The sequence below is a fragment of the Pezoporus wallicus genome, unplaced genomic scaffold (genome assembly GCF_028554395.1).
Source record: "Pezoporus wallicus isolate ANWC-B61680 ecotype Strahan unplaced genomic scaffold, APGP_CSIRO_Pwel_v1 contig_8673, whole genome shotgun sequence".
In the NCBI taxonomy this organism is placed as follows: Eukaryota; Metazoa; Chordata; class Aves; order Psittaciformes; family Psittacidae; genus Pezoporus; species Pezoporus wallicus.
The window spans coordinates 1,880,170-1,892,700 of record NW_026637196.1 but is presented as its reverse complement, the minus strand read 5'-3'; the positions used below and the strand labels follow the sequence as shown (position 1 = coordinate 1,892,700).

The window sequence follows — 12,531 nt, the reverse complement described above, 5'->3', positions numbered from 1 at the left end:
AGAGAAGTTAAATACCAGTAGAGTGGTGCTAGCAGGCCTTACAAATCAATTTCTTATCAATGAGCTTATTTTCAGAGTATTAATGATCCTTTGTTTGCCTGGTAGAGTGGAGGAAGCTAGCGCAAAACATGAGCCCAAGAAGAGAGGTCACACACCCATACTACTGCACTGTGGATCGTGTAACAATGGGAGCTTTACACCTCTGCATGGTTCCAAACTAGGCTTTCTTTTTTCCCCTCTCCACAGTGTTGTAGCGTTGTTCTAATTAAAAGGTTTATAATATCAATGTTAGTGATGTCTGTCCTTACAAGTCCCCACCTTGGACATCAGGTATTCTTGCCAATGTGCTTTACGGTGAACACAAATACTGTAATAGGAGTTTTAGAGTCAAGATCTTCAATTTGTTAAAGTTGTTCAAAACTAAGCTATACATAAACAAGATTTCCACAACAGTTGTACTTTGCTTGTAGAAATTAAGTCTTCTTAGGATAAAGGTCAGCTGTGAAGCTTAAAGTCTGGAAGAGGAATAAGATTATCCTTATGGATAAGTGTGGCATGAGGTCTGTACAAAACAAAATACTGTATTCAATACAGCATTTTGCTCATGAAAGCCAGGACTAAAGGTAACGTTAGTTTCCATAAGCTTACAATGGAAAATTACTTTCAAAGTCTGCTTTCAGTTCTTTTAATTGCCAACTTAGGTTGGACAGAGCCTTGGCTGACATAGTCAAGGTTGAGGGGCCTGTGCCCATGGCAGGAAGACTGGAATGACATGATGTTAAGGTCCTTTCCAACTCAAACTAATCTGTGATGCTGTAAGTGAGTGTGTGGATGTAATACTTAAGTTGGGAACAGTGTTTCACTTTAAGCTGCCAGTCTTGCACTGAAACGCTACTTAGTAGCAAAGTGCGCATTAAACGGATTAAAATTTCAACTGAAAGGGCTTGTAGTAGCTGTCTGCGGTGAATCACGGTTAGACGGGGGTGTTTCTCCAGAGTTTTCTGAATGGGTAAGTACTCCACGCGGTTCAACGCAGCCACCCTTCAGCTTGAAGTGTAGAATTACCGCTGCTTAACGAAAAAAGAACAATAGTTTGTGCCCTGTGAATGAAGGTTGTCATTCAGACACCCGACAGCCGCGGGCGCCGCTGGGTCCGGCGGGAATCGGCGCGGGTGGCCGCCTGGGGCACATTGCTGCGCAGTGAAATGGAGGACGGGCGAGCGGGCCATGCCTGCGGGCCAGCAGCCCAGGGGCTGTCCTGGACGTGCCCCCTCTTGCCTCGAGTGCCGGCAGGCACCGTGGGCAGGCGGGTGCTGGCAGAGCTACCGGACCGGGTCCCTCGCAGCCCTTTCGCCCTCCCGCCTGCGGGGCCCGGCCGCGGGCCCTCACCCCCTGAGCGGCTCCTTTAAATCCGCCTGGGGCGAGGCCGTGAGCGGGCGGGCAGCAGTGCGGGGCTGTAGCAGATGGCTGGGAGGGAAGCGCCTGCCTCCCGCACAGCAGAACGTCCGGACTAGCTGGGAAGAGCCGGAACGCGCTTTCGGCGAACAGCTGCCGCTGACAGAGACCGTGCAGACGAGAACCCAAAATGTAGCATCCGAAATTAGCCTGTTTGTCTCCGTCTGCAAGCATAGCGCTGGGTATAGTTACTCTTCTGTTATCGTTGTTATTCCTGGAATTTCTGTGCTGGATGGATTTGGCTATTTTGAATAGTTTTATCCTTCTTTTCTGATGTCTTTATGCTGTAGTGACACAGGCGTGCACAAAGGGGGTGGCTTCTAAGTCGTTTGACAAAATCAGAACGTGCAAGTGGTCTACAACGCAATATAGAGAGAGAATATAGAGCAATTAATTGTAGCCTTCTGAATTCGTGTGATTGTTGATAGTGAGCCAAAAAGGACTTTGCATGTGATGAAACATATAAAACCAGTGACGTATTAGTAATGTGAGATCAGGTATGCCCTGAATTTTTCAAAATTATTGGAGGTATTTTTCACTACAGAATGGAACTTGGTTTAAATTAAAAAAGGAGAGGAGGCGTCTTACTAAAAGAATTACTTTCACTAGCCTGAAATTCCTGATGTGCTGTATTTGATAACAAGTCTTTAAATATCGAGTTTGTAATAGAGTTAGAAGTGACTGCATTTTCAATGTGCATATCAGGTCGAAGTAAGAAATGAAGTGGTTAAATGAGAAGCATGGCTTTAGATCTTGTGGGGATGTGGCATTATCATACATAATGTAATAATGAATTCGTTGTTTGTAACCGGTGAAATAACTCAAAAGAAATACAGTAATCATATTTGATACAACCAGTTCCAAAAGCAGTAGCTGCTTATGAGAAAAATTTCCTAGGGTATGTTTTACAGTTTCATGTGCTGTATTATTCACGTAGTAACAGTAATAGCAGCTTATGAGCAACATAACATTAAGGCACAATATGCTGCTGCTGCTGAATATTCCTACGTATGCGTGTCTGTGTATGAATTGGTAAGATATACCAGGGGATTTGCCTTTGGCATATTGCATGTAAAGATATTTCTGCTTTATGTTATCATTAAAAGAATAATAACCAATCAACTTTCTTTCAGAGAAAGTATGCTATTTTTGCAGTAAGGAAATTCAGTTGGATTAACATTTGTTCTTAAATGCTTTGAATTCACAAGAGCTTCGAGAAGTATCTTAGACAAGACAAAGCAACAAAAATAGTTTTCTGTTACCCTGGTCTATGTCAGATCAGCTCTCTCCCCTGCTTTACAGCCTTGCCCATAGCGCTGTGAGTTTGCAGTGTGAAGATATGCACGAATATGGCGTTCATTTTATGGTGGTGACCCGTCGTTCAGGGGTGCCAAAAACCGTGGGCCAGCGAAGGGTAAAAATTCTGACCGAGCCTGTGGAGTGTGGAGTATCTCTTGAGCGCCTCCTACGTTCATTCTTAAAAGCTAGAAAAGGACCAGTGTTTGAAGCCAGCCCTGACATGCCGGAGGTTACGTGAACGCAAGATGTGAGCACTTGTGCAGTCTTAAAGAGAAAACGATGATATTCCTAAAATAGGATGTGAAGGGATGTTTCTTTAACCTGAACAGTATTCAAGGAGCATGTTACTACAGTGTGTGTGTCATGGGATAGAAAGCTCAGCTGTAAAACAGCCTTTCCTGTTTTCTCTGCCACTGTAAGAAGTTCTATTCAACGTTGTACTGTCAGTGTAACAGTTATCCATTGGAAACCTCATAGGAGGGGAAGGTGGTTTTCTTAAAAATATAAAGTGAAGCATAGCACTCATTTAGGCTTGAAGTCTTCTGAGTGGCAGAATGTGTGCTGTGCCCAAGATGTCTGTCCAGCAGACAAGCACCACAGCAGGGGCGTTCAAGCTGTGTGCCCAGCAGTCTGGTGCTGTGTTGCTCATGTCCAGATGCTAAGTCTGAGATCCCTTACAGAGGACAAGGGAAATCAGCTGGCAGGTCCTTATGTTTTCTGGCCTCTTCCTAGGCTGGCCACTATTCTAGGTTTCAGATATGTCTTTGTGTACCCTTTTGAAGGTGATAGTGGTCTCTGTCTCTAATATGTTGCTGGAGTCTACTATCCCGATCTGGTGTCTTCTGAAATTGCAGGGGTATGTACTGGGATCTTGATGACCTGCTAACCTTAGTGCTGTTAACACAAGTGCTTTTGAGAGCCCTATTCCTGTTCTATGTTCCTTTTGGTGCCCCCACACTCAGACATTGCTATTCGTAACGGGGCTGCAGCATCTCCCATATGAAGACAGCCTAAGATTTGGACACTTCAGACTGGAGAAGAGAAGGCTGAGTGGAGACCTTAGAGCAGCCTTCCAGTATCTGAAGGGGGGCTATAAGGATGTTGGAGAGGGACTCTTCATCAGGGACTGTAGTGATAGGACAAGGGGGTAAACAGGAGAGGTTCAGGTTAGATATAAGGAAAGCTCTCTCCAGTCACACCAGTCTTAGCCTTTCTGTTACAGTTCTCTACATTGGGTTTAGATGACTTGTTAACTAGAAAGTGGAAGGAGACAGAGGCAGCTAATTTTTTTTTGAAGGACTGTAAGTTACTTCTGTTGTATTTTGTGCTTCAAATTCAAGCTTTTGTCATTATCAGCTTTTCAGGTTAAATTTGACCCTTTTTAAGCCATGGGAGAGATCTTAGTGGAGTTGTGGTCTGTAGCATTAATTTTGCTTTTTGTATCTTCACACATCACCACAGTTAAGTTTTTGTGTCTTGGTTTTTTTACCTAAACCTGTTTCTAGATCTTTCCTTCCTCACATACTCAGGCTGTAGGGAAGTGATTATCTTCTATGTCCCTGTTAATACTGTTTATCTCCTGGAGCATTTGCATGTGTGGGAGAGAAAGTAGTATTTTGGAAAGTTGGATTTGTTGGATCTGAGTTTCTGCTTACCAGTATAATTAAAACTAAGGGTACCTTAAAAAGGAGTGTGTGGGGTGGGGTGAAACTTAGCATAATTGTAAGCTGTTGATTTTAGTATAGCTTCCAATTAAGTGTACTGATTATGTCAGAACATTGAGTTTTTTTTCTCTTTTCCCCCTTGGTGCACTGATCAGAGAGCATGTGGATCTATACCAAAAGACAAATGGTGCAGTTTTGGTGGTAAATTTATTTATGAGATACTTCATCTCTTTTTTTGGCTTTGAAATTCTTGAAGTTTAGTTGCCTGTATCCAAGAAGTTGTCTATCTAAATGTGAGATTTGAAGTTCATGGAAACTTAGCCTTTAGTTATGGTAGTTAAAAAAAAAAAGAAAAAGCATGAATGGGCAGTAGGCCAAAACTTAATAAAAATAAAACTTTCTGAATTCTTATCATAACAAGATTAATATATTTTTTGAGTTATATGATAGTAATTGAATTTTCATAAATATTTCTTGTCCTAGTTCAATTGATAATATGTTCAGTAAGGTATGAAACAAGAAAAATAGTTCCTTTTTTTTAGTTCATAATTTCCATTAGCTTATACGTGTAGAGTTGATCTTGTCACCCTCACTTTCAGTGCCTGCTAATTTTCAGTAGCCTTGATTTATATCCAGCTGCATTTGCAAGTTCTGTTGGTACGAGTGTGAACTCTGCTCCCACACAAGCTATGAAAGTCTGATAGAAAGCATATCAAGCAGAGCAGTTAAAACCCAGGGCATGCAAAGGCAGTGAACTTGTTATAATGAAAATTAAAAATAAAGTAGATTAAAGCCAACTAAATTTCAGCATTGGATAAATCATTCCTTTGTATGAGTTGCTTTAAGTGTCAACTCCTGCTTTCTTATAATAAGCCTTACTACAGTATTTAGTTTAGTTAATTCAGAGTTTTAGAATGAGTGAAAAACAGCCCAACTTTTCAAAGACTGGCCTTGGGAATTGTTCCTGTTCTGATAAGTATGTTTGGGGAGTACCTGATGTGAATCATTTGCTGTTTGTCCTCAACTTCTCAAAGCCAAATACCGATGGCAGGTGCCTGAGGGAGGATTTGAGTAGGAAGGGTCAGAATTGATAACATGAGAATGGAATACCTACCCTGAAATTCAGGGCTAGGGGTTATCTCTGGATTTTCTGAAGGCATAGGGCCCTGATGCTTGCGGAAAGGCTGTGTTGTGCAGGAGGTGCTTTGGTGAGCTTACTGGGAAGTTTTAATAACGTAATTACTGTGTGATGAAATAGCTCTGCCTGTAGCAATCCATTATTCTTGCAGTTAGGTTGTCTGCTCAGCATCCTGGAGAACAGTCATTAGGCTTCCTTGTTACAGGGGTTTGTTATTAATGTGAAAGAATTTCCTGCCTTACTGGAGTCTGAAATGGTGCCTAAGTTCCTATGAAATGTGTGTCTGTTGATGGTAGTTTACCATAACAAGGGCATTTATCTTCAGAATATGCACAATTAAAAAGTTATTTTGGTAGTGGTGTATACTTCATGCTCCAGAGATAGTCAGTTGAGCATGGGCTGTGGCTGTTCTCAGTAAAGAGAAACCAAGAAATTCCAGGGAAAAAGGGAATTTGGTACTGTGTAAACTACATTTTGTGGAATGAATGACAGACATGATTTCATTCCAGGGAGCAGAACAGTTTCTGAACAAAAGCCTTCAAGGCATGTGCACCTGGAATACTGTGCTCAGTTCTGGGCCCCTCATTACAAGAAAGACATTGAGATGCTGGAGCAGGTCCAAAAAAGGACAAAGGAGCTGGTGAAGGGTCTGGAGCACGTCTCTGATGGGGAGTGGCTGAGGGACCTGGGGTTCTTCAGTCTGGAGAAGAGAAGGCTCGGGGGGACCTTACCACTCCTTGCAACTGCCTGAAAGGTTGTAGTGAGGTGGGGCTCCATCTCTTCTCCCAAGTAACAAGTGATAGAACAAGAGGAAATGGCTTCAGGGTGCGCCAGGGAAGTTGAGATTGGACATTAGGAACTATTTCTTCGCCAAGAGTGTGATCAGACATTGGAACAGGCTGCCCAAGGCAGTGGTGGAATCACCATCCCTTGTTCAAAACCCATGTAGATGAGGCCCTCACTGACATGGTTTAGTGATGGACTTGGCAGTCCTGGGGTAATGGTTGGACTTGATGATCTTAAAGGTCTTTTCCATCCTAGCTGGTTCTGTGGTTCTGTATGCTGCCCCTTAGCCTGTTCTTAATTCAAGTTTGCTGTCTTAGGTCTTCCATGCTTGGGCCCAGTTCACTCCACCGTCCTTTCCCTTAACTAAAGGAAGGGGGTGGCTATGATAATTTGAAGAGTAACATCAACATTTTTTCTGTAGAACGTTTGAAAACATCAACTGGTTCCTGGAAGGCACAGCTAATCTTTTGTGTCTGTGCACATAATCATGTATGAATTGAATAGCTTCCTAGATGTAAATTTAATCTCATTTTTTCGTCTCTCTCTAGGCTCAATGAAGAGAATGTGGATTGATCAAAAATAACGGTGAGTAAAGCCAGAGGTACTAAGTATCACGTACTAAGCTTGTCAACTTTGTTGGTTGATTTAGGGTTTTTTAGGCTTTTGGGTTTTTGTTTTGTTTCTGTCCAAAGAAGTCAGGCATTGAGATTTTAATATTTCATAGGATACTTTCAGAGAAGTGGAATGTTGCCACAGTGCCAGCTTTCAGCTTGGCCTTCACTTGAAAGAACCTTGATTTATCATATATTTTAACAGGAATAAATGCTTTAAAGTTAGACAATTCCTGTCCCATGATGTCCTTTTGCTCTGCTAAGAGACACCAATTATGTAACTGTGTTAACTTGGAGTAGTTACCTTAAAAGTTGTGTTTGTTAAACAGTAGGACTGAAAGAATGGTAACACAGATGTCAGTTATCAAGTAGAAAGAAGTACATTCAAAATGTCTAAGGGTGATCAACAACCTGTGGAGTTTTAATGTATTTTATTTTTCCATTGAGTGAAATAAAGATTTTTTGGTGGTTAAGGTGTGTAGCAGTGCTATATTCTGTTCTCAGCTCTGCCACAAACTTCTGGCATGTTTTGTTGCAGCTCTCCATGTCTGTTTTCCTCCATCTTCATAACAAGAATAAGACTTTCCCAGCAGTGTGGTGGTGAAGCTCATGATCAGCTGAAATATTTGAGTGCCTCAGAGAGAATGTGGTGGTGATGTGTGCTCTATTTCCATTTCATGATCTACTTGCCGCTTTTAACATAGGAGTTGAAAATTGCCATGGGAAGATTATTTCTGAACTTGATCAACTAAAGGGTTAAGGTAATTAGAATAAGAAATACAGACAGAGAAGAGAGGAAGGGGTTAGAAAATATGCTGTATCCTCATGTTCTTGTATGGGGAAAGAGAAACCAAAGGAAAAAAATTCTCTTTCGCATCTCTCATTGCAGTACAGGAGAATGATAATAAAGATACCTGGCACTGGAGCACATGCATGTTTCCTTCTAACCCAGGCTGGCATCAAACTTAAAGCAAGAAAACAAAAATCATGTCTTAACAGCTACTGTGACTCAGTGATACCAGGTGGGTGTCACTGTGAAAGGCCAGGAGATCAGGGACAAGATGAGTCAGGGTTACTAGTACCTAGTCTGTGTGATCTTCCAACTGTCATTTAGTGCTCTTTTTTTCTACAGCACTGTCAGTTTTGTGGTTAACTAGGGGATAGTTTATGGTGTTTCTTTGAATTGTGACCTGCCATAGCATAACATATTTTGTGTATGCAGTGTGCATCCAGGTGCTACCCCAACATTGTGATGCTGGGTGTTGGAGGCATAGTTAAGGAGCCCTGTACCTAACTAACAGTGGTATATTTTTGGATGCATTGCTCCTGAGTGAGCGTAGATTTCAGCATTTCTGTAGCATTTCCTTAGCCAGTTTATGGAGATCTACAGTTACATAAAAAATCTTAGAGCAAGGGATTATTGCAGTTTGGGAAGCCAGCTAATTTTGTTCATTAGAATCAGGCTTTTAAAGTAATGAACCAGTAGGCATGTTAATGTTGAATGTATTTTATTCTGATTGCTAAGCTACCCCTCTTTTTTATTTTGGGATTCCAGATCCTCTCCTGACATTCAAGAAGGTGGTCCTGTTGCTTGCTCGTAGGCTGTGAAGTGTTGATGTTTCTCTTCTAGCAAGCAAAAACCTGTCCTTCACTTCCATGGAGCTGAACGAACAAAGATCTCTTCACTTGTTTCAACCATCTCACCCAACATTTGATTCACCAGATGACTTCTCCCACAGAAGTACCCCATCATTTTATCACAACTCAAAAGCAGAGTAACAGAAATCAGCAGTTGTTTCTCTGAAGAAATGTCCTCTGTGCAAGCTCTTCATCCAGCTCTTGGCATTGTTTTAAAATAAGAAATATTTTGTAATCAGGTTCAAGTGGAAGCTAGTATTCTTCACTGATACCTCCTTCTTCATTTTAGGAAGGTTAAGTACTTCACTGTGTCACATTGGAAGTCCTAGCAGATAAAGTGTCTGCAAGCATTGCTGTGTCAAGCTGTCTTGATACACTTAAAAAAATGCAGTAGGAAAAACGGAACGTATTTTCTGCTCTGACATGAGGAAGAAACTTACCAAGCAATTGGAGATGTCCCATACAGGTATTTTCTAGTTGAGGACCCAGGCTTGACTTTGGAGATAGATGTCTTTGATGTCAACTTGCATAAAGCAGCTAGTGCAGAGGAGCAAATGCAGAATTACCTTGTCTATAGTGTGTAAATGCATCGACCAAGGCTGTGATCCAAACGTATATTTGCCTGTCTAAACCTGAGGTAGGTGCTGGATATGAAGAGCTTTCACCAGAATAAGAAATCACTCTGCAGCATTTAATTTTTGGCAAAGAAAAGTGAAGCTTTAAAGGCCTCTGGGGTAACAAAATGATGATTAGGTTTATGTTAAATCATTCTCCCCTCTGTCTTTTCATGACTCCTTAGCTGCAAAAGGAAGAAACCCAGGAACATGTGGTAGAAGAGATGGGGCAGAACTTCTTTCTTTATTAAAGAAATTAACTTCTGGTGGGATAGAAGAGACCAGAGAGGTGAAGTTGCAGTTTATCCACTTGACTTCCTTGGCACAGTTTGAGTTTTCAATACTGCTGATGGAATCAGTTTTTTGATTCTTCTGTGACTGAGAACTGATGTGACCTGTGTGTTACCATCTTTAAGGTAGAAGCAGGCCCAAGAGAACAGGCTGTTACCACGTAAGAGGGGCGATTTGAGAGAGAAAAAATACTTAGGACGGGCCTTTTTTGGTTCCTCTTATTCTTCCCCAAACTAAGACGCAGTCTGTTGTTCTTATGTTTACACAAGGTTCTTTGTCTCCATCGCTTGTGATTATATAGGATGTTTTCTGTCATTCTGAGATGGGAGTGTACGTTGGTTATGTGCTCCCTGCTGTGGTATTATATATGGGAAGTAAGATTTCTTGGCAAAAAACCCCACGACTGGGATATGTATTCTGTTCCACTTCAAACCTGAAGCTCTTCTTAGTGCACCTTATTCCGAGCTTGTGATTTAGCAAATGTGACTTACTAGCTTAAAGTAGTATTTTTAAATCTGGATCAAATAAAGGTATATAAATTCTGTTAATAGGTTTGGGAGATGGTAGAATCATTGGGGGTGGGGGTGGTGTCTTAGATTTCTTCTTTTCTTCTGTTTTTCCTTTTAGAAAACTGCTGGAGAGAGTCAGACAGCCTGAAAATGGCTGACAAAGACAACAACTGAAATCCTTAAATCTTAATGATTGATTGCAAGGGCAGTATTTTGATACTTAAAATGTAGTCACGTTTTATGGGACCAAGTTCCATTGCAGAGTAAGGGCAAGTGTTGATGTTGATCCTCCTTTTCAGAGTTAAGTCTGTGTTTAGAGTTGCATTCTAACAATACAATTTAATGACAGCTTTCCCATTTGTTGTTTCCATGAAGAAAAGAGCAGACATGAAAGTGGTGGGCAAGACACCGCCTATCAAAGTAATTCCAACTGTAGTGAGCACTAAAATTTTGTGTAACATTGCAATGAGCTGTTTGATCATAGTCATGTTGATCTTGATGAGGCAACCACCAGCTTGCTGACTGCTTTTAAAAACATAGGATTGCTAAATATGGTCTGAATTTTCTGCCATCGGAGGCTACCAGAAAAGCACACTTCCTTTTAAGGCCTCCTTAGGTTGAAACCAATGGGATTTAAAGTAGACGTCTGTAGAAGCAGGATCCATCTCTAGGTGATGGAAAATACTGTCAATATTGTAGGATTGATTGGAAGTGGTTGGTTGGTATCTGGTGTAAGAAACAGCTGATTTTTAGGTTTGGGAATTTCCTTTTCTTCCTTCTGGTGTTAGGGCTAGCAGTTGTTTCTTGCGTAGCTTGATGGCAAAATAACTGGGGGACACGAAGGTATTTTTGTTTCCTGTGAACATGTACAAAAACAAAGCACTTGTCTGACTGGAGAGTAGCCACTTTAAGCTCTTTGATTTATTTTTCCATAGGAATAATCCTCGCCATTTTGTAACCCTGCATTGTAACAAAGAATAGAATTGCTGACTTTTCCTGACTCTTCTCCATGGCAATGTAACATTAGTTTTCAAGTTTCATTTTAGAACAGAATATTTCTAGCAGGGCTAAGGATCTGTGGCTTTCACAGAAGTAATACCCATGCAAGCCCAGAAGACCCCCACTGCCGTACATTTCTGGCCAGCACCTTACATAACTTCTGTGTTGGGAAATGCTGCCTCAGCCTACTTTTTATTGTTCCACATATTTTTCCTCTGTTGGTTGGAAATCTTCCCATGTGAAACATGACAAAAACAAGGGGCAAGTGCAATAGAACATATATATATACATATATATATTTTAATACTTGTGGACAAAATGATGTTACAAGTTGTTTGAAAACAACAAAATCACCAATGTCTTCCATTTTGAGATGTGTATAGTTCCATAAGCATTAGTGCTTTGTAGCAAACTGTAGTGCCATGTTAGGATCAGTGCATGAGCCTAGTAGTATTTTTACAATTTGAGTGACAAATTATTGATAAACAGTGATAATAATGTAATTAACAATAGAAAGGATACAATAGAAATGTCACAAACGTGGTCTAAACATGCAGTATCCTCCCTTTGACAATGGCAAAGCTATCTTTAGAAATGAAATGCCTTTACCTAATGGGCTTCATAGAATCATAGTTGGCTTTGTGCTTTTAGTCTATCTGTTCAACTGCAATAGTAAGCTGCTGTATGTAGGCATCCAGGATTCTCATCTCTTATTGGTGGGATTCTTTTTAGTCTTTGTTTAAGGTGTTTTCTTCCATGTGCAGCTTTTACAATTTTATTATTACCCATCCTGTTATAGATTCAAAAGTATGAATATGTTGATGAGTTTATGTGCATTTTGTGCACATCCCTGCTACTGTGAGATCATCTACAATATCCCTTAAGTGATTTTTTTTCTTCACCTATGACTATATAATCGTTACAATTAGTTAAACATTAACCTCATTATATAATAAGTTGATATTTGCAAAATGCTATCTGCATAATAAAAGTAGGCGGCTTTTATCCATTATTGCAGGAATGGGGAACCTTTCTCGACTGAAGTCCTGTTGAATCTTTTAGTACCTGTAGTGGATCCTGCATTTACATACATCATAATAAAAGAGATTGTAATAAGGTCAAGGGCTGTTGAAAAACAGCACTGCAGACTTTATCTGTGCAGCAGGCTATCTCAAGCATATGGGTCAGAGATTCCCCACCCCTGTATTACTGAGAAATCAATATCCTGTATTTTAGGTAACTTCTAGTGTTGCTTTCCAGCTCTAAGCTCAATTTTAGTAATTTCTGTCTCTCCCTCTGCTTTTTTTTCAGAAGAAAAGTTTAGACCAGGGGAGGTCCAAATGATTTTGCTCTCAATGGGCAGCTTGGACTGGTATGATTCCAGATGTGCGATGCTCTGTGGATGGCATCCTCTGATTTCCTAGGAGAAAGTCTTTTATTTGGTGACAGTATTGCTCTTCACCCATTTCTATCTTTTACAAGAACAAAATTCTCCTTCAACTTAGAGAGGATACTGCATTTTTTTTC

The 12,531-nt window shown here is 40.7% G+C and overlaps 1 long non-coding RNA gene across 2 annotated transcripts; it reads left to right on the top strand.

The window, feature by feature from the left end:
- The first annotated feature begins 1,421 nt into the window (after positions 1-1,421).
- LOC130596414 (uncharacterized) lies at positions 1,422-10,044 on the top strand. Of its 2 annotated transcripts, none has more exons than XR_008971520.1 (4): positions 1,422-1,637; positions 6,891-6,927; positions 7,492-7,605; positions 8,509-10,044. It is a non-coding gene; the product is annotated as an uncharacterized LOC130596414 (long non-coding RNA). The 2 variants fall into 2 exon arrangements; XR_008971521.1 differs by having other exon boundaries at positions 7,492-7,714.
- Positions 10,045-12,531: the final 2,487 nt, after the last annotated feature.